General features: G+C 44.8%; 1 protein-coding gene across 3 annotated transcripts in view; it reads left to right on the forward strand.

Moving 5' to 3' along the window:
- The window catches only part of AGBL4 (AGBL carboxypeptidase 4), a 1778944-nt gene that overhangs the window by 871284 nt on the left and 887909 nt on the right, over window positions 1-19751 (forward strand). The gene's annotated exons all lie outside the window — the stretch shown is intronic.

Here is a 19751-nt window from a genome sequence, read left to right on the forward strand (position 1 = left end):
GTTTTCAGTTCATGAGATGCTTGTGTTCCAGAGCAAGACTGTAGGCAGAGTCTTATCTTCCTGCTCTAGATCAGAGAAACCAAGGAAAGAAATGCCCGCAGGGGGCCCCGAAGCACAAACAATGTATCTCTCTCTGTCTCTCTGATGAAGAACATGTTTGTGCTTCAGGGCCTCCTGTGGGCAGGTCTCTCCTTGGTCTTTCCTTGGTTTCTCTGGCTTAGAGCAGGAAGATAAGACTCTGCCTACTGTCCCACCCCCCAGCATGGGTGTCTCATGAACTCAAAACTTCTAACACTGATTACACAAGAACCACCAGACAGATTTCTTCATCCCAGGTATCATTTTAATCAGTGTAACACTATCAACTTGACAATGCCTGTAGTTTACTTCACTAAATCCTGCTGACAGATTTGCTTTATGTACTAGTACTGTATGTCACATATTAGTTGTTAGCATATTAGAGAGATTGTCTGGGATTAAACTTCTGTTTTACCCTCATCGTGTTCCTACTGCTTGTGGATTTACGAGTATAGTTACATTAGTGAATATGCCTCCTTCTGTGAGTTCTTATAAGTGGTTACATGTCCACTTCTAGCATGCTGCGATATGGCCGTGATTATATCTCATCAACCGATTACATGATAATGGGCAGGATTGGTTCTGCCTTGTTGATGGGATGTCATCAATGATGTTTTGGGGTGGATCAAATTGCTCTGTTTAATTTGGATGTGCGGGCCAAGCTGGCAGCTACTAACCCCATCCCTCTGATCACACTAGTATGGTAGAAGAGGGAATGTGTGATGCACGGTGGCTCAGAGGTTAGCACTTCAGCCTTGCAGCGCTGAGGTCATGGGTTCGAATCCCACCAAGGACAACATCTACAAGGAGTTTGTATGTTCTCCTTGTGTTTGCGTGGGTTTTATTCCGGGTTCTCCAGTTTCCTCGCACACTCCAAAGACATACTGATAGGGAATTTAGATTGTGAGCCCCATTGGGGACATTGCCAGTAAAGCGCTGTGGAATTAATGTGCTATATAAATGAGTAAAATAAAAAAACTATATTTAGCCACTGATATTTATATTAAGTTTATCAATGTGTCCGTCTTTCATTACATAGCTGTCATATGAGCTGATAGAGATGGAAAAGAGGACAGAGGAGACGAGTTATTTTACAGCTAAAATGTGGGGCAGGAGGAACCAAATAATGTGGGAAATACTGTATTTTTCGGATTATAAAATGCTCCGGATTATAAGACGCACCCCAAATTTTGAGGAGAAAAATAGGAAAAAATTATTTTTTAATAAAATGGTGGTGCTTCTTATAATCCCTGCGTCTTATTGCTTACCGTGGGTGATGGGTGCAGTGAAGTGGCGTGCCAGCGTCGCTGCTGGAGGATGCAGGAGTGGGGTGTTGCTGCAGGCTGCAGGGTGGGAGGAGGTGGCCGATTTGCAGTGTATTGCTGCAGGTGTCCGATGCTGCAGGGGTGTGCGGAGCTATAGGTGTGTCCGGTGCTGTGGGGGTTTCCGGTGCTGCGCGGTTCTCCAGTGCTGCAGCGGGGGTCTCCGCCAACATTTTGTGAAAGGCCAGAGTCTCTGCATTCCTGGGCGGTGGACTTCAGGAACATGGCCGCCAAGGGCAGTGTATGCGCAAATGGAAATCTCGGCACCAAGATCATGGGAGATTTCTGCGCTGAGATCTCATCTCCTGAGATCTTGGTGCCAAGATCTCCATTTGTGCATGCACCGCCCCCCGACGGCCATTTTCCCGAAGTCCACCGCACAGGAATCCACGGAACTGTGGGGGCTCTGGCATTTCACAAAATGTCGGTGGAGCGCCCCGCGGGGCCTGGGGGTACTCGGTACCGGGCCCATCGGCTTCCATGGGGGACAGTGTCACGGTGGCGGCGACCCGGCCCGTGGCCCAGAGGCGTCCAGTAATAAAATAGGGGAAAGTTGTGTGGTATTTATGTGGTAAAAATGAAAATAAAGTTATTAGAGTGTGAAATACGTGACGCCACCTGTGGTATTCTAGTAAGAGGTGACCAGCGCTGTGGTGCTGCTTCTCTGGGATGGATGTTGGGCGCAGCTATGATGTTGTAGCCCTCCACAGGTAGGGCTGTAGTCCCAGGGCAAAGATGTTAAATAAATAGTAAAAATGGCTGTGAACGTTGGGGTGCAGATAAATGAGAGAAAGACACAGAGAGGTGCATTTTTTTTTTACCTTTTACTGGTAATAGGTTGTAGTCCGGAGTACCACATACAGGTGATGGAATGAGTCCGGCTCGCCTGGAGGCATTCAGGGGATCCACCTTGCCAGGTGGGGATTTAGGACCTTCCTTTCTGAGCTTTGTGTGTGGGTCTCCGCTGTATATAACTATGCTGCGACCCTCTATTCATGGTGGTTTCACTAACCTGTATGGCTGTCAGCGTGAGCCTATTCCACGGGTACCGTTCTCTTCACCATCGGCCCTGGGCTCCTTATCCGCTGCCGTGCCCTCAGGTGATTAATGTACACAGGAATTTACAATCCCCTGTACTTTCAGATTCGGCTATCAGGGCGTACAGTTCCTGTCAGCCTAGGACTCTGATGTCCCTTTTCTCTTTATTAGCGCTTTACTCAGGGGTCTGCTATATGAAGTATTTCAGCTTACCTAGAGTCTCTTAGTTTCTGCTTTTGTCCTTTCCCTCTTCACAGATCAGCTGCCTGTCTTCATCTCACAGGATCTTCCAGAAAGATCTCTTTACTTCACGTCCTCACGCTTAACTGTCATTATCATTTTTCCTCACAGCTCCTTTGTTTCTATGACAACTCCCTCAGCTGATTTCTAGCTGACTCACCAACCCCCTCTGCTGGCCAGAATTTATAAGGCATCTCCCTTTTCTGACCTGCAGCAGGAAATTGTGATTTAATCTATTACCTGGCATGGGGGTCCCTTTCTGCCTCCAAGCATGACTTCACCTCATAGAGGGAGGCAATGTCACTGTGACAACCGGACTTTGGGGTGTCACATTCCCCCCCAGTTAAGTTCAGCACTCCTGGACTGAGGAAAATATAGCAAGAATTGTTAACAACAACAATTAATGTGAATTTACAAAGTCTTAAAATTGTAAAAATTATCAAAAACCAGGCAAGAAAAAGAAAACAATAGCACAGTTACTGCAGCGACCAGTCCTTACGCTGCTATCTAGGAATTGTCTTTGTGCTTTTACCTGGAGTTTAGTTGGTGGGAACCGCCTTAACCCACTTTGTGTATCGTCCCTGGGCGTGGCTACAGGGCACTCTGTAGATGGGCCTGTTTTTAGGCCACGCCGCCGGCTTATTTTTAAGGCCTTTTTGGAGTAACTATTTACAAATACAGTTCTGACCACACATAGTCCTGTTGCCCAATTGTCCTTTAACTGGTCATTACGAATACTTTAAAAAAGGTTCATACAGTAAGTCTCTGTAGGCTCTCATGCTTTTAGGTTACTACTATACATTCTTATTACTTTATTTACATTATGTAATCTCTGTAACGGGCAGGGATCTGACCGCTAGTACTACGAGTGGATCTACGCAGTATAGGTATTTCTGATGACCTGACCTGTTCTCTGATGTCTACTGTTGGTGCATTAGACACTACGCTATAAGTAGACTTGTGTAAGATAGGTATTCTAGACTGCCTTCTCTTTACTCCTAGACTCACCATGAGATTGTCAGATTCGCTGTTAGCAGGGGACAGATTTCCGAATTCTTCTGCAGATGAGGTATCTGTTACTGGAGCCATTTCATTTAGAGTCTCTTCTTCATCTGGTGCAGTAGGCTGATGAAAGGTTAGTACTGGTACTACTGTTGCCTGATTTACTTGTGTCCACATCCGAGGAAATTCTCCAAGTATAGTTTGAATCATTTCTTCCACCTCTACTATGGGTTGTGGAGCGTCTTGGACTTCTTTCTTGTCCTTCAATTGATCAGGGCACATCTTTAGATGATCTCTTGAGACTGCTTCGTAGGTTTCTCCTCCATCTTTGCTGATGATACATACTTTGGTGTTATTAAAGTCTGAAGGTATCACGGTGTATGGCTCTGCTTCCCACTGGTCATCTAGTTTGTGAACACGTCTCTTTCTTTTAAGTACTTTTTCTCCAGGTGTCAAGGGAACTGCAGGGGCGTTTTGGTTGTAATTTCTTTCCTGCCTATGTCTTGCTTGGGACAAACTTTTCTCCACACATTCTTGTACTTTGCAGTATTGTTGTTGCCGCTCTGTATCCCAGTCTGCATCTGGTGATGTCTCTGGTGTTAAGACTCCCATGTCTAAATCAATAGGTAACTTGCCAGGTCTCGCTCTCATCAGGTAGGCCGGAGTGAAATTGGTGGAATTTACTGGTATATGATTATATAGATCTACCAGATCTGGCAACTTCTCTGGCCACTGATTTTGTTCTTCCAGAGGTAAGGTCTTCAATAAGTCAATGACCACTTGGTTCATCTTCTCACACATGCCATTTGTACGTGGATGGTACGGCGTCGTTCTGATTTTCTTGCAACCGTACATGGTACAGATCTCCTGGAACACTTCTGCCTCAAAGGCTGGACCTTGGTCGGTGAGCACTTGTTCAGGGTATCCGTGCGGTCGACAAAAGTGTGGCTGAAATGCCTTGGCTGCTGTCTTCGCTCTTTGGTCTTTAACAGGTATGACTACCAAGAATCTTGAGTAATGGTCCACGATGGTCAAAGCATAGGTGTAGCCATTCCTACTCGGATGTCCCTTTTCTCTTTATTAGCGCTTCACACAGGGGTCTGCTATATGCAGTATTTTAGCTTCCCTAGAGTCTCTTAGTCTCTGCTCTTGTCCTTTCCCTCTTCACAGATCAGCTGCCTGTCTTCATCTCACAGGATCTTCCAGAAAGATCTCTTTACCGCACGTCCTCACGTTTAACTGTCATTATCATTTTTCCTCACAGCTCCTTTGTTTCCATGACAACTCCCTCAGCTGATTTCTAGCTGACTCACCAACCCCCTCTGCTGGCCAGAATTTATAAGGCATCTCCCTTTTCTGACCTGCAGCAGGAAATTGTGATTTAATCTATTACCTGGCATGGGGGTCCCTTTCTGCCTCCAAGCATGACTTCACCTCATAGAGGGAGGCAATGTCATTGTGACAACCGGACTCTGGGGTGTCACATCGGCAGTGCCCCCCGCAGCACCGGAGAACCCCGAAGCACCACTGGACTCCCCAGCAGCACTGCTAGACATCCCAGCAGCAACGCCAGACTGTGATGTACTGTGTACAATTCATATGGCGCCTTGTGCTTGGGTGCGAGCAAAAACACAGGAGACACAGGAGTGATTAGAAAGGACTTGTATTACTTCATACAAGTAAGCCAAAAGGGTTCACACAGTTTGCAGATACAGAGGCAGGAGACACAGCAGGTCAGAGTAAACATTAAGCACAGCAGAACTTCCACAACAGGTTCATGGTCTCTCTCTGTTACTTCCCTTGCAACGGTGGATTTATCAGGCAGCAGGTTTCCAGTGTCCACAAGTGTTCAAAAGTTCCTCAGCAGGAGATGGCTGGAGTACCAAGTCCAAGACTTCCAGGAGCAGGTCACAGGCTAACTGCACACTTGATTCTGATGCACTGATTGCTCAGCTGAGGCTGCTTAAGGGTGTGTGCACACACTGCGGATTTTGCTGCAGATCCGCAGCGGATTTGGCCGCTGCGGATCCTCAGCAGTTTCTGCTGCGGTATACAGTATCATAATATCCTATGGATATCAAAAACCGCAGTGCAGACGGTGCAGATTTTTCCGCGCGGATTTGCTGCGGTTTATAAACCGCAGAAAGAATTGACATGTCAATTCTTTCTGCGGATTCCGCTGCAGTTTACCATCTCCTCCATGGTAGAGATGATAAACCGCAGGGCAAAACCACAGGCTAATTCGCAAGTAAAACCGCAGGTCTTTTGACCTGCAGATTTACCTGCGGATTTTACAAAATCCGCGAGGCCAAATCCGCAAAGAATTCCGCAGCGTGTGCACGTATCCTAAGAGGCAAGAGGGAGAGAATCAGGACGGGAACATGAAAGATGGAAACCCCATATTAACTGAGGGCAAGATAACTGCAGCAGGACAGAAAGCAAAATGGCCGACGGAAAAAATTGAATTTCAAAAACATGTAAAAAAAGACTGAGGACCTTACACGGAAACTCCAGCAGTACCGCTGGGCACCCCCTCATCCCAGCTTGCAGCAACGGTACTGGTAAGGTATATACGCATTATAAGACGCACCCCCATTTCCCCCCCAAATTTGGGGGAAAAAGTGCGTCTTGTCATCCGTAAAATACAGTACTTTATTTGAGACTCTTTTGGGGTATTGAGATCACAGGAGCTGTGGCTCAGAGACTGAGTAAGTTGGGGGCGGAGCCAAAGTACACGCACCGCATTAGCGATCATCAGTTTGGGAACTGTAGATTTAGGATCATGCTGATACAACTAAGAGGCCCCATTGCTGCTGCTTCAGACTGTACACAAGCGGGAAAATAGGCACCGTGCAAAGTAAGAATTCACAAGATTCAGTATACCTGCTTCTTGTGATCTTTAATCATAATTGATAAGCTTTTGTGTACTTTTTTTAAGTTTGTAATTCCTTAACGCAGGCTTAGGAGCAGATCCTACTCCATGCAGGACAGGTGTCCCCCGCAATGACACTGTTGTAAAGGTGATTGAGTAAGAGAGGAGGGTCTCGATGCTGTGAACAGTTACCTTCAAAACCAGAAGTTGCAAGCAGTTGTCAGCAGTAACACAGCCACACAGCCAGCAGCTGCCCTATACGGATCAGGCTCAGCTTCTCAGCCATCCTAATATGTACGCAACTATTACAAGTAATATGATGAAGTTACCCAGGTCTGTCATTTTAGTACTGCTAACAATCCCTTAGTATTGCTAACAAGCCCTGAAATATTGCAGTGATTTGTAAGTGATGCAATGATTGCAGCTTCATGTTCCCTAGTAGGATATAACGCCTTAGGTATGGTTCACACAGGCAATGCAGTTTTGATCCAAACATGTACAGTTTTTATTACTTTCCACAGGTTGAACACCACCAAAAAAAAATGATAAACATAAATCATTAGCCTTGTCCGGGCGCTAACTAAACAGAACAGACACTAGCTACTCATACACAGCGGGGCTAGCCCCAGCTTCATCAAACATAACAGCTATTATCCACAGCAACCACTGATACTCGCGGTTCTCTGCACACAGACTGTGCAGACTCTTCTCAGAGAGGGATTCTTGCCTTTACTACATCCTGCAGACTGACTCCTTCAGTAGCCTAGTGTCATGTCGGACACTGTTCACACCAGGGTGTCCGGCAGACAGCGGTAATACCCTGTTGGGTATTCTGTTCCAGTCGGGATAGGGTTAACCAGGTTGTCATGCTGGCTGAGGGCTGGGCCACGCCCTTGGTCTTTAAATAGTTCGTCCTGACTATGGGCGTCGCCGACTATAGCGTTAGCCTAGTGCTAGCAATACCGGTCAGCAGTGGTGGTGTTGGAGCGTCTGATATCTGGTGCAGTATATCCCTCAGTGGTTCTTTCTCCAATCTGTTATATATATATATTTGGTTGCCCTTGCACATTATTGTATTCCCTTGTGTATTTACTGTGTGGTGTTTTCTTTTACCCCTGTCCATACGTATTTGTGGGGTCTGGTGTCTGGTCCCCTCACTGGGTGGAGGGAGGTAGGTTCAGCTTAGGGCTGGACAGGAGACAGGGACAGGGTGGAGGCTCAGGCAGGCACACCTTCAGTGTAAACCCTGGGTAGAGGGACAGACAGGGTTCCCCTAGTCTGAGGGACATCACAGGGGTCCTGGGGTTTTTGCCTAAAGTAACCTAGGCATTCCATGACATTATAGTCGGCCCAAATAATAAAGTGAAGAAAAAAAAAAAAAAAAAAGGGAATATAGGGGTTACTTACTATGGATCCTATACTTTCCCTAACCAAGCAGCTGGAGGCTCTATCCATACAGGTCACTGAACTCAGGGGGGCGGTCCAGCAACAAGGTCTGTCAGCTCCTGCAGTACCTGCTGAGGCTGCAGCCAGGGCAGCTGAGCCCAAGTTTCCCCTTCCTGAACGATTTGCTGGTGATCGTGGTAAGTTCACGGTGTTTTGTGAATCATGCAAATTGTATTTCCGTATGCGTCCACATTCCTCAGGTAATGAGGCTCAATGCGTGGGCTTGGTGATTTCTTTGCTGAGTGGTGACCCACAGGCCTGGGCCTTTTCACTCCCTTCAGACTCACCGGCATTTGAATCTGTAGATTTTTTTTTCTCTGCTCTGGGTTTGATCTATGACGATCCAGATAGATTAAACTTAGCAGAGTCTAAGATACGCTCACTGCTACAGGGTGATCGACCAGCTGAGGATTACTGCACGGAATTCGGGCGGTGGACACGCAGTGGAATGACCCTGCGCTTAGAAGTCAATTTTTGCATGGGGTTTCTGGAAGGGTTAAACAGACTCTCCTAATGTACGAGACTCCCGCCTCTCTGGAGGCTGCGATGGCACTTGTAGTACGCATAGACCGACGTCTCCGTCAGGGGGCGCTGGTTTCGTTGCCTCCGGGAGGTGGGGGAGTGGTCGGTGAGGTTGCCGCGGGTGAATCCGTGGAACCCATGCAGATCGCTGGTATTGCACAGTCACCGAGTAACAAGCCTAAACGTCCTTGGCACAGAAGGCAGGGGCTCTGTTTTTTTTGTGGCAAAGGAGGACATTTTATTAACGCTTGCCCCCTGGTACCTAAGAAGGGCGCGCCGGCGTAAAACTGATAGGCTCAGAGGGTTTGGAGGAGTCTAGTCTGAGCCTTTGTGTATCCTCCGTCATGGTTTCCCAGTGTATGCTCCCTGCTAGGGTGGTACTTGGGGGGCAAATGCTCTCTATTACAGTATTTATTGATAGTGGCTCAGCTGCCAATCTCATTGATGAGAGGTTCGCGCATACAGCGGGATTTCCGGTGGAGAAATTGCCGAACCCCATCCGGGTGGTTACCATCAATGCTTCCCCGTTGTCTCAAGGGGAGATCACAGAGTGTGTGTTGGATATACAACTCCACATCGGAGTATTACACTCAGAGCGGGTAACTTGTAAGGTGCTTAGTAACTTACCGGCTCAGATGGTTCTGGGCTTTCCATGGTTGTCAATGCATAATCCTGTTATTGATTGGAAGACCCAGGACATAATTCAGTGGAGCAGGGAGTGTCAGGAGAGGTGCCTGGCTACATGTATTTCCGCTTTGACCCCCAGTATCCCGGAGCCGTTGCTGGATTATGCGGATGTATTTTCTGAGAAGGGTTGTTCGGAACTACCACCGCATCGCCCCTATGACTGTGCTATTAGGTTGAAACCAGGGGCCAAGTTACCTAAAGCTAGAATGTTTAATATCTCAGGTCCCGAGAGGCTAGCTCTCAAGGAATACATTGCGGATAGCCTGAGCAAGGGTCATATTAGACCTTCCTCTTCTCCTCTGGCTGCTGGCTTCTTCTTTGTTAAAAAGAAGGATGGCGGTTTACGCCCGTGTCTGGATTTCAGAGAACTCAACCAGATTACGGTCCGTGATCCTTACCCTATGCCACTTATACCCGATTTATTCAACCAAGTGGTTGGTGCCAGGTGGTTCTCCAAACTGGACCTCAGGGGGTCGTACAATCTTATAAGAGTCCATCAGGGGGATGAGTGAAAGACAGTGTTCAATACCCCTGAGGGTCACTTTGAGAGTTTGGTAATGCCGTTTGGGTTGACTATGGCACCGGCGGTCTTTCAACACTTCATTAATGATGTCTTCTCTCAGTTGTTGGGCAGGTTCGTTATAATTTATCTTGACGACATCCTCATTTTCTCTCGCGACCATGATACACATATAGAGCATGTTAGACAGGTTCTGCAGTTGCTCAGAGAGAACAGGCTCTATGTCAAGCTTGAAAAATGTGTGTTTTTCGTACAGGAGCTACCGTTCTTGGGTTATATAATCTCCGCCTCAGGTTTTAAGATGGACACCGCAAAGGTGCAGGCGGTACTACATTGGGATCGGCCTGATAATCTTAAGACGCTTCAGCGATTTCTTGGCTTCTCCAATTACTATAGGAAATTTATTAAGAACTTCTCTATGATTGCCAAACCACTGACTGACATGACTAAGAAGGGTACCGACTTTTCTGACTGGTCTGAGCCTGCGGTACAGGCGTTTGAATTCCTCAAGAATAGTTTTGCCTCAGCGCCCATTCTGGTGCAGCCCGATGTCTCCTTACCGTTTGTCGTGGAGGTGGATGCGTCGGAGGTTGGAGTGGGGGCTGTACTGTCTCAGGGCCCTTCTTGGGCCAAGTTGCATCCGTGTGCCTTCTTCTCCAAGAAGCTGTCGCCTGCGGAGCGTAATTATGATATTGGCAACAGGGAACTATTGGCCATCAAATTGGCATTTGAGGAGTGGCGACACTTCTTGGAGGGGGCTGTTCATCAGATTACTGTGATAACCGACCATAAGAATTTGCTTTATTTAGAATCTGCTAAGCGCCTGTCCTCCAGACAGGCTCGCTGGGCATTATTCTTCACCCGGTTCAACTTCATTGTTACCTATCACCCTGGGTCGAAGAATGTTAAGGCAGATGCTTTATCCAGGTGTTTTCCTGGTGGAGAGTTATGTGAAGAGCCGGTGCCTATTCTCCAAAAGGGTGTGGTGGTATCTGCCATCACGACAGAGATTGAGGCAGAGATTGCGGAGGCTCAGGAGGTGGTACCGCCGGGGTTGCCTGCTAATAAATCTTTTGTGCCGCTACATCTACGCTCTAGAGTGTTGGGCGAACATCACGACACGGTACTGGCAGGTCATCCAGGGGTTAAGAGCACTCTGGAACTGGTATCGCGTCGTTTTTGGTGGCCTAAAATCCGGCAGGATGTGGCCTCGTATGTGGCTGCCTGTAACACGTGCGCACGGGCCAAGACTCCTCGTTCCCGTCCCGCTGGTAGCTTGCAGCCTCTCGGGGTGCCCAGTAAGCCATGGACTGAGATTTCCATGGATTTTATTACTGACTTGCCCGCCTCGGCAGGGAACTAGGTCATTTTGGTAATTGTTGACAGGTTCTCCAAAATGTCACATTTCGTTGCTTTACCGTCTTTGCCCAATGCTAAGACTCTTGCTCAGATATTTATTCGCGAGGTGGTCAGACTTCATGGTGTCCCGTCTGACATTGTGTCTGATCGAGGTACACAGTTTGTGGCAAAGTTTTGGAGAGCTTTTTGTTCTCGCCTTGGAATCAAATTATCTCATTCATCGGCTTTCCACCCTCAGTCGAATGGACAGACTGAGCGGATGAACCAAAACCTGGAGCAATACTTGCGCTGCTTTATTTCCGACAATCAGGAAGAGTGGTCAGCGTATCTTCCTCTGGCAGAATTCGCAATAAACAACCATTGCCAGGAATCGTCTGGGGAATCTCCATTTTTTTTGTGTGTATGGTCAACATCCTCAATTTTGCACCTTGCGTCAGGGGTGCTCAGTTGGCGTCCCTGAGGAGGACCAGTTGGGAGCTCAATTGTCGTCTGTTTGGAGGAGAGTCAAGCAGCGCTTGTTGAAGGTGGGTTCCAGGTACAAACGGGTGGCTGACTGCAGACGTGTGCCAGGTCCGGACCTGTGTGTGGGTGATTGGGTGTGGTTATCTACTAGGAACATTAAGCTCAAGATACCGTCACTTAAGTTGGGTCCCAGGTTCATTGGCCCATTTAGAATCTCCGCAGTGATCAACCCCGTGGCATTTCGTTTGGAGTTGCCGGCTGTGTATAAGATTCATAATGTATTTCACAAAGCATTGCTAAAGAAGGTCGTGGGTTTGGTGGATGGTTCCCCCGGGCCACCACCTCCCGTCTTGGTGGATGGCGCGTTGGAATTTGAGGTGTCCAAAGTGGTGGACTCTAGGGTTGTGCGTCGCATTCTACAGTACCTGGTCCACTGGCGTGGCTATGGTCCTGAGGAGAGGACATGGGTGCCGGCCTCTGACATTCATGCTGATCGACTGGTTACTATGTTCCATTGTCGCCATCCGGACAAGCCAGGTCCTCGACATGGTGAGGTTCCGGAGGTCCCTTGTAGAAGGCGGGGTACTGTCATGTCGGACACTGTTCACACCAGGGTGTCTGGCAGACAGCGGTAATACCCTGTTGGGTATTCTGTTCCAGTCGGGATAGGGTTAACCAGGTTGTCATGCTGGCTGAGGGCTGGGCCACGCCCTAGGTCTTTAAATAGTTTGTCCTGACTATGGGCGTCGCCGACTATAGCTTTAGCCTAGTGCTAGCAATACCGGTCAGCAGTGGTGGTGTTGGAGCGTCTGATATCTGGTGCAGTATATCCCTCAGTGGTTCTTTCTCCAATCTGTTATATATATATATTTGGTTGCCCTTGCACATTATTGTATTCCCTTGTGTATTTACTGTGTGGTGTTTTCTTTTACCCCTGTCCATACGTATTTGTGGGGTCTGGTGTCTGGTCCCCTCACTGGGTGGAGGGAGGTAGGTTCAGCTTAGGGCTGGACAGGAGACAGGGACAGGGTGGAGGCTCAGGCAGGCACACCTTCAGTGTAAACCCTGGGTAGAGGGACAGACAGGGTTCCCCTAGTCTGAGGGACATCACAGGGGTCCTGGGGTTTTTGCCTAAAGTAACCTAGGCATTCCATGACACCTAGCTTCCATGAAACTACTTCCTGCTTCCTAGAGCAACCCTGCAGGTGCTTCTAATAAAGACTCTGCAATGCTGAGATTGAATCCAGATCTTTCCAGCTGAGCTACATAACATATATACAGTGTATATATATATATATACACACTGTGCTAAATCAGCTCACTCAACTATACACAGATGTGGACACGGGAATACTGTCTTTTTAAGAACTCCCTTGGTTTATTAGATGTAGCATAAACCAAGGTAAATCAAATATACCTTGTGACTGCTTGAAAAAGGTTGCTATTGGATATACACTGATGAAGGCATTTTATTATTTTCACTTATTGGTGGTATGCTGCAGTCTTTTGGATAATATAAATACAGTCATGGCCAAAAGTGTTGGCACCCTGGAAATTGTTCAAGTAAATTATTGTTATTACACATGTTTTGTTACGCACATATTCATTTCCTTTGTGTGTATTGGAACAGCATTGCACAAAAAATGAGAAAGAAAGGCAAACTGGACATCATGGCACACAAAACACCAAAAATGGGAAGGACAAAATTGTTGGCACCCTAACTTAATATTTGGTTGCACACCCTTTAGAATAAAAAAAATGCAGTCAGTCGCTTCCTATTACCATCAACATGCTTCTTACATTTTCAGCTTGAATTTTAGACCACACTTCTTTTGCAAACTGCTCCAGGTCTCTCATATTTTGAAGGCGCCTTCTCCCAACAGCAATTTTAAGATCTCTCCACAGGTGTTCAATAGGATTTAGATCCGGACTCATTGCTGGCCACTTCAAAACCCTCCAGTGCTTTGTTTCCATCCATTTCTGGGGGCTTCTTGGAGTATGTTTAGGGTAATTATGCTGCTGTAAAACCCATGATATAGGGCACAAACCCAGCTTTCTGACACTGGGTACTAGATTTTTACTCATAATCCTTTGTTTAACTTCAGACTTCGTGATACCTAGATGCAAGAACGTCAGATGGGACGGTCTGTAGGAGCGCCAGCTATGCGTGGGTATTTGTATGCAGTTGGGGATCCAATGCTGCTCCAGTCGGGTGCCTCAAAAGAGGAACAATAATAGGAAAGTTGCTGAAAGACCCGGTCTGCAGGGCGCAAAGGACAGGATTCTATTGATGCAAAAAATTCTTCATTTATTAAAGAAACAATTGGAATTTAAAAGAGTCCACAACGCTTTTCAAAGGAATAGATCCGTCTTCCTCAGGTGGCATAATGCCACCTGAGGAAGACGGATCTATTCCGTTGAAAAGCGTTGTGGACTCTTTTAAATTCCAATTGTTTCTTTAATAAATGAAGAATTTTTTGCATCAATAGACTCCTGTCCTTTGCGCTCTGCGGACCAGGTCTTTCAGCAACTTTTCATGATACCTAGCACACAGTCAAGGCACCCAGTGCGATAGGTAGCAAAAAAAAATCTTTGAACCTCCATCATGTGTGACTGTGTGTACTGTGTTCTTTTCTTTGTAGGCCTCATTCTGTTTTCAGTAAACAGTAGAATGATGAGCTTTACCAAAAACTCTATATTGGTCTCGTTTCCACAAGACACATTATTAGAAGGATTTTGGCTTACTCACGTATATTTTTCATGTCTCTGTATCAGCAGTGGGGTCCTCCTGGGTCTCCTGCCATAGTGTTTATTTCATTCAAATGTTGACAGATACTTTGCGCTGATACTAATGCACCTTGAGCCTCTAGGACAGCTTAAAATTCTTTAGAACTTGATTGGAGCTGATTATCATCTGGACAATCCTGCATTGCAACCTTTCATCAATTTTTCTCTGCCATCCACATGGAGGGAGATTAGCTTGAGTCATGGGTTGTAAACTTCTTTATTATGCAGTCACTGTTGACAAAGGAACGCCAAGATCTCTGGAGATGGACTTATAACCTTGAGATTGTTGATATTTTTAAACAATTTTGGTTTTCGAACCCTCAGAAAATTTTATTCTCTTTCTGTTCTCCATGCTTATTGTGACATGCACAGTCACACTAAGCAAAGGTTGGGTCAACTTCTCCCTTTTTTATCTGGCTTCAGGTGTGATTTTCATATTGCCCACACATGTTACTTGCCACAGGTGAGTTTGAACAAGCATCACATGCTTGAAATAAAGTTGTTTACCCTACAATTTTGGAAAGGTGCCAACAATTTATATATATATATATATATATATATATATATATATATATATATATATATATTTTCCCTGAATAGCTGTTTTATTGTTATTATTATTATTGCAATGCTAATATTTTGTCCAATATTTATCTGTCTCCATGGTTACAGACTACAAACAAACCTTTTGTTGTCTGATCCTGCAATCCTGCATTTTCAGTATGTTTTACTCCAATCTCGCCTCTTCCTGCTAATCCTCCTGTAGCAGAAGGGACGGATTGTAGGGAGTATTACCGGAAGATCAGACTTTACACAGTCTATTTGTAAGTGTGGAATCGTGCAGACACATAAGTTGTATGCATAAATGGTAAGATATTTTAAGCTAAGATTGTTTAGTAAGATACTTTTTGGGGGGATGGACGGTAACAATAGAACATTTGCTGCAGTGGTATTCATAGAGGTGGCTCTGTCCTGCAGCACAGGGCTGCTACGTTCTTTTGATCCCACACTCTGTAGCCTTGTTGTTTTTCCTAAACGGACACTTAATACTTTATCCATTTTGGTGACTGATTTTCCTACTTTTGCTACATTTACTGTGCGGTCTTCGGCCATTGGACCAGGTTACAATATTATATTGTGCGCACCTTTTAAAATTCCCAGTAAGCACATATTTATAGTGAAAACCAGTCCCGGTCATCTAACAGCCATATTGTGCACAGGTGAATGTACATCTACTATTTATATGTTCGTTCAGCAAAACGATTTCCAAGTGACATTTATCCTCAGCAGGGTGGGATTTTCCATTAGAAGCTGCCTCTTTCTTCATGTCAGTTTACCACGCTGGGCTGAAATCCTGTTCTGAACGCAATGTGCCTTTAAATTGGAGTTTGTTTTTAGTACATACACCCAGATGCCTGTAATGACATTGACTGCTCAGATGTCCGATGTAACGTATGTCGCTGTCTATTCAGCTGAGTGCACTGACATCTGATAGCGGTGCAGGATGCCGCAACATAGCAGCCCCATTCCCATGACAATGGAGATACAGGAATAGCTTGAAGCCCTAATGCATTCAGTTCATGTTTGCAACCACACCATTTGTCCTTTATTGTTTAACCAATTTTTCTTGGAAAAGTTATCTCTACCCAAATGATTCAACTTTTTCAAGAGTCACTTCACTTATCTGAAACATTTACTGTAAAGGAATCGTAAAAAAGTACGTTTATTGTCATGTGGGAGGGAATTGTATTCTTTACGCTACAATAACAAATGGTCCAATATATGAGAAGGATAACAGAAGTGGTATTCCCATCACAGGTGTGTGTGGTTAATTCTGGTATCTCCTGCAGACTATAATGTCTTCTATCTTTTTTTTCCTTCATTCCCTCACTATCTCCTTTCTTCTCCACAAGTTTCTTCCTCTGTACTCATCTTTCTCTCTACTCTCCCTTTCTCACTCTTCTCCGTTTCTCCATATCTTCCTTCCTCTGTACCCTCTCGTTCTCCATGTCATCCTTCCTCTGTGCACCACTTTTTATTATATCGCTCTTGCTTTACACCTTCCCTCTTTCCATGTCTGTCTTATTTTGTACCCTCCTTTTTGTTACACCTCCTTTCTTTGTATGCTCAATGTCTCTAAACCTTTCTTCCTGTATACCCTTCAATTCTACTTATCTTTCTTCCACTGCACACTCCTTTTCCCCATATTATTCTTCTGTTGAACCTCCCTTTTCTTCATATCATTCTTCCTTCATACCACCCTTTTATATATCTCCATCTTCTGTATGCTCACTTTCTCCATATATTACTTCCTCTGTACTCTCCATTTCTTCAGATCTTCCGTCCTCTGTGTCGTTTCAATCTACATACCGTTTTTTCTGTACACTTCTTTTTCCATATCATCCTTTCTTTCTCCATATCTTATCTTCCTTCAGTTGCAATCAAAATTATTCAACCCCAATTACAAATTAGGTTTATAAACTTTCCGACATTTGCCGTAAACAAGCAAATCATAGAATCATAGAATCATAGAATCGTAGAGTTGGAAGGGACCTCCTGGGCCATCTGGTCCAACCCCCTGCTCAAAGCAGGATTCGCTAAATCATCCCAGTCAGATGTCTGTTCAGCCTCTGTTTGAAGACTTCCATTGAAGGAGAACTCACCACTTCTCGTGGCAGCTTGTTCCACTCATTGATCACTCTAACTGTCAAAAAGTTTTTTCTAATATCTAATCTGTGTCTCCTCCCATTCAGTTTCATCCCATTGCTTGTAGTCTTTCCTTGTGCAAATGAAAATAAAGATGATCCTTCTACAATGTGACAGGCCTTTAGATATTTGTAGACAGCTATTAAGTCTCCTCTCAGTCTTCTCTTTTGCAAACTAAACATTCCCAAATCCTGCAACCTTTCCTCATAAGACAGGGTTTGCAGACCGGTCACCATTCTGGTCGCTCTTTTCTGAACTTGCTCCAGTTTGTTGATGTCTTTTTTAAAATGTGGTGCCCAAAACTGGACACAATATTCCAGATGAGGTCTGACCAAAGAGGAGTAGAGGGAAATAATGACTTCACGTGATCTAGACTGTATGCTTCTGTTAATACATCCTAGAATTGCATTTGCCTTTTTTGCTGCTGCATCACACTGTTGACTCATATTCAGTCTGTGATCTATTAGTATACCCAAGTCTTTTTCACATGTGCTATTGCTTAGCCCTATTCCTCCCATTCTGTATATGCTTTTTTCATTTTTATTGCCCAGATGTAGTACTTTGCATTTTTCCCTGTTAAAAACCATTCTGTTAGTTGCTGCCCACTGCTCCAGTTTATTTATGTATTTTTGAATCCTCTCTCTCTCTTCTCTAGTATTAGCTATCCCTCCTAGCTTTGTGTCATCAGCAAATTTAATCTGTTTACCCTCAATTCCTTCATCTAAATCCTTGATAAATATGTTGAACAATACAGGGCCCAGGACAGAGCCCTGTGGTACCCCATTTGAGACATTCTTCCAACTGGATGTGCAGTAGGGTGACCGCAAAAAATCGATGTTGGAATTTTGTCCGTCTGGACCCCACAAAACGATTCCCCTTTCCAGATATTGAGATAGCCAAAATTTGAGCTCGATCAAATGACGTTAACCCGTGCCGCTCGTCACTCAAAGTTTGAAAAAATCCAAATTGAGGTATTTTAAGATTTAGGTATTTTGCATAGTCTGTTAGACTATAAAGAATGTGACAACAACATTGCAGAAATAGCCCTGACCAAATTTTCGAACCATTTGTGGTATTTGAATGCAGAGTTGGTGGGATCATCGTTTTTTGATCCCACCATTACAGACAATGAAAAGTTGTTAATGGCTAATAAATTGCTCAGTAGCACAGATGAACCATCAGAGCACGCTAGGGTTGTAAATCCAAAAGTTAGGAAAGAAAAATTAAAAGAGGTAGGAAGTAACCGACTTTAACGACCTTCTGACAAAAGATGAAGAACAAAAGCAATATGTCCTGCAAGTTGTAAGCAAATGCCGAGCATTATATTCTGACGTTTCAAAAACTACTTTAACAAAAGCTCTAGAATAGATAAGATAACTATGTAAAATTATCAACTCATGTAGGTTAGCGTGCTCTGATGGTTCATCTGTGCTACTGAGCAATTTATTAGCCATTAACAACTTTTCATTGTCTGATAATCTGATTTGTGCCCTGCAGGTTCTGCAGACCGCATTATATTCTTCTTTAGATATGCCTCCCTCTTTCCATTTTATAAACATTTCTTTCTTCCTTTTTAGCATGTGCTTAAGTTCTGTGTTCATCCATCCTGGTTTCCTTAAATGCTTCCTATTCTTCCCTCTTTTCGGAATTGTTAACAATTGTGCTTTGAGAATTTCATTTTTCAAGATTTCCCATCCTTCCTGGACACTTTTGTCTTTAAGGATATCCAGCCATTGGATCCCTCCAATTCTCTTTCTGAATCCCTTAAAATCTGCCTTTCTGAAATCTAACCTTTGTGATTCGTTTCTCTTTCTCCAATATTTTTATTAATTAGATTCTTTTGTCTTTGTTCTTTCCTCCCACTTCTGATACCAGAGTTCTCAATAGCATTTGTCAGGTGTATGGCTTTTTCTGGTCTTTTGCTTCCCTTCCCACGTTGTTCTAGTTTAAAGCTCTCCTTACAAGTGTAGCAAGGCGACTTACAAATACATGTTTTCCAGTCTTCGTAAGGTGCACCCCATCTCTAGCAAGTATTCCATCGTATAGGTAATTCACTCCGTGATCCAGAAATCCAAATTGTTGCTGACGGCACCATCAACGTAGCCAGTTGTTCACCTGCAGAATCTTATTCAACCTCCTTGTTCCATGGCCATCCACTGGGAGGATGGAAGAGAAGACCACCTGCGCTCCCAGTTCTTTCACTTTCTTGCCTAAGTTTTCAAAGTCTCTGCAGATGGTTTCCAGGTCGTTTCTTGCGGTGTCATTTGTCCCCACATGTAGTAGCAGATCAAATCAAACAATAACAATGTAAATAGCTGAAAATAACTAATAGAACAAGTGGTTTCTCCAACTTCACTTTAAAATGACATTTTTACTGACTAATGAATTATTCACCCCTTTCATGACAGACATCTTCAGTACTTAGAGAATCGAGACCCTCTATCTATTATGACCAGCTGAAAATATGATGCACAGTCAGACACCACAATCTGGCAGTGTTCCTGAGAAATTGTAGCCTATTCTTCACGGACAATGGTCTCCAATTCACTAATATTCTTGGGTTCAAGAATATATTTTCTTTCCCTTGTACATTCCCTTTCTCCAAACTTTCCCTCCTATGTACTCTGTTTTTCTGTATCTTCCATTCACGGTGCCCTCCCCCTTCCTCAATCTCTTCCTTCCATTCTTCTTTCTTTCTTCCATGTCCTTC

Source organism: Dendrobates tinctorius, unplaced genomic scaffold (genome assembly GCF_039654945.1).
Source record: "Dendrobates tinctorius isolate UK_male_01 unplaced genomic scaffold, ASM3965494v1 ptg000061l, whole genome shotgun sequence".
Lineage (NCBI taxonomy): Eukaryota > Metazoa > Chordata > Amphibia > Anura > Dendrobatidae > Dendrobates > Dendrobates tinctorius.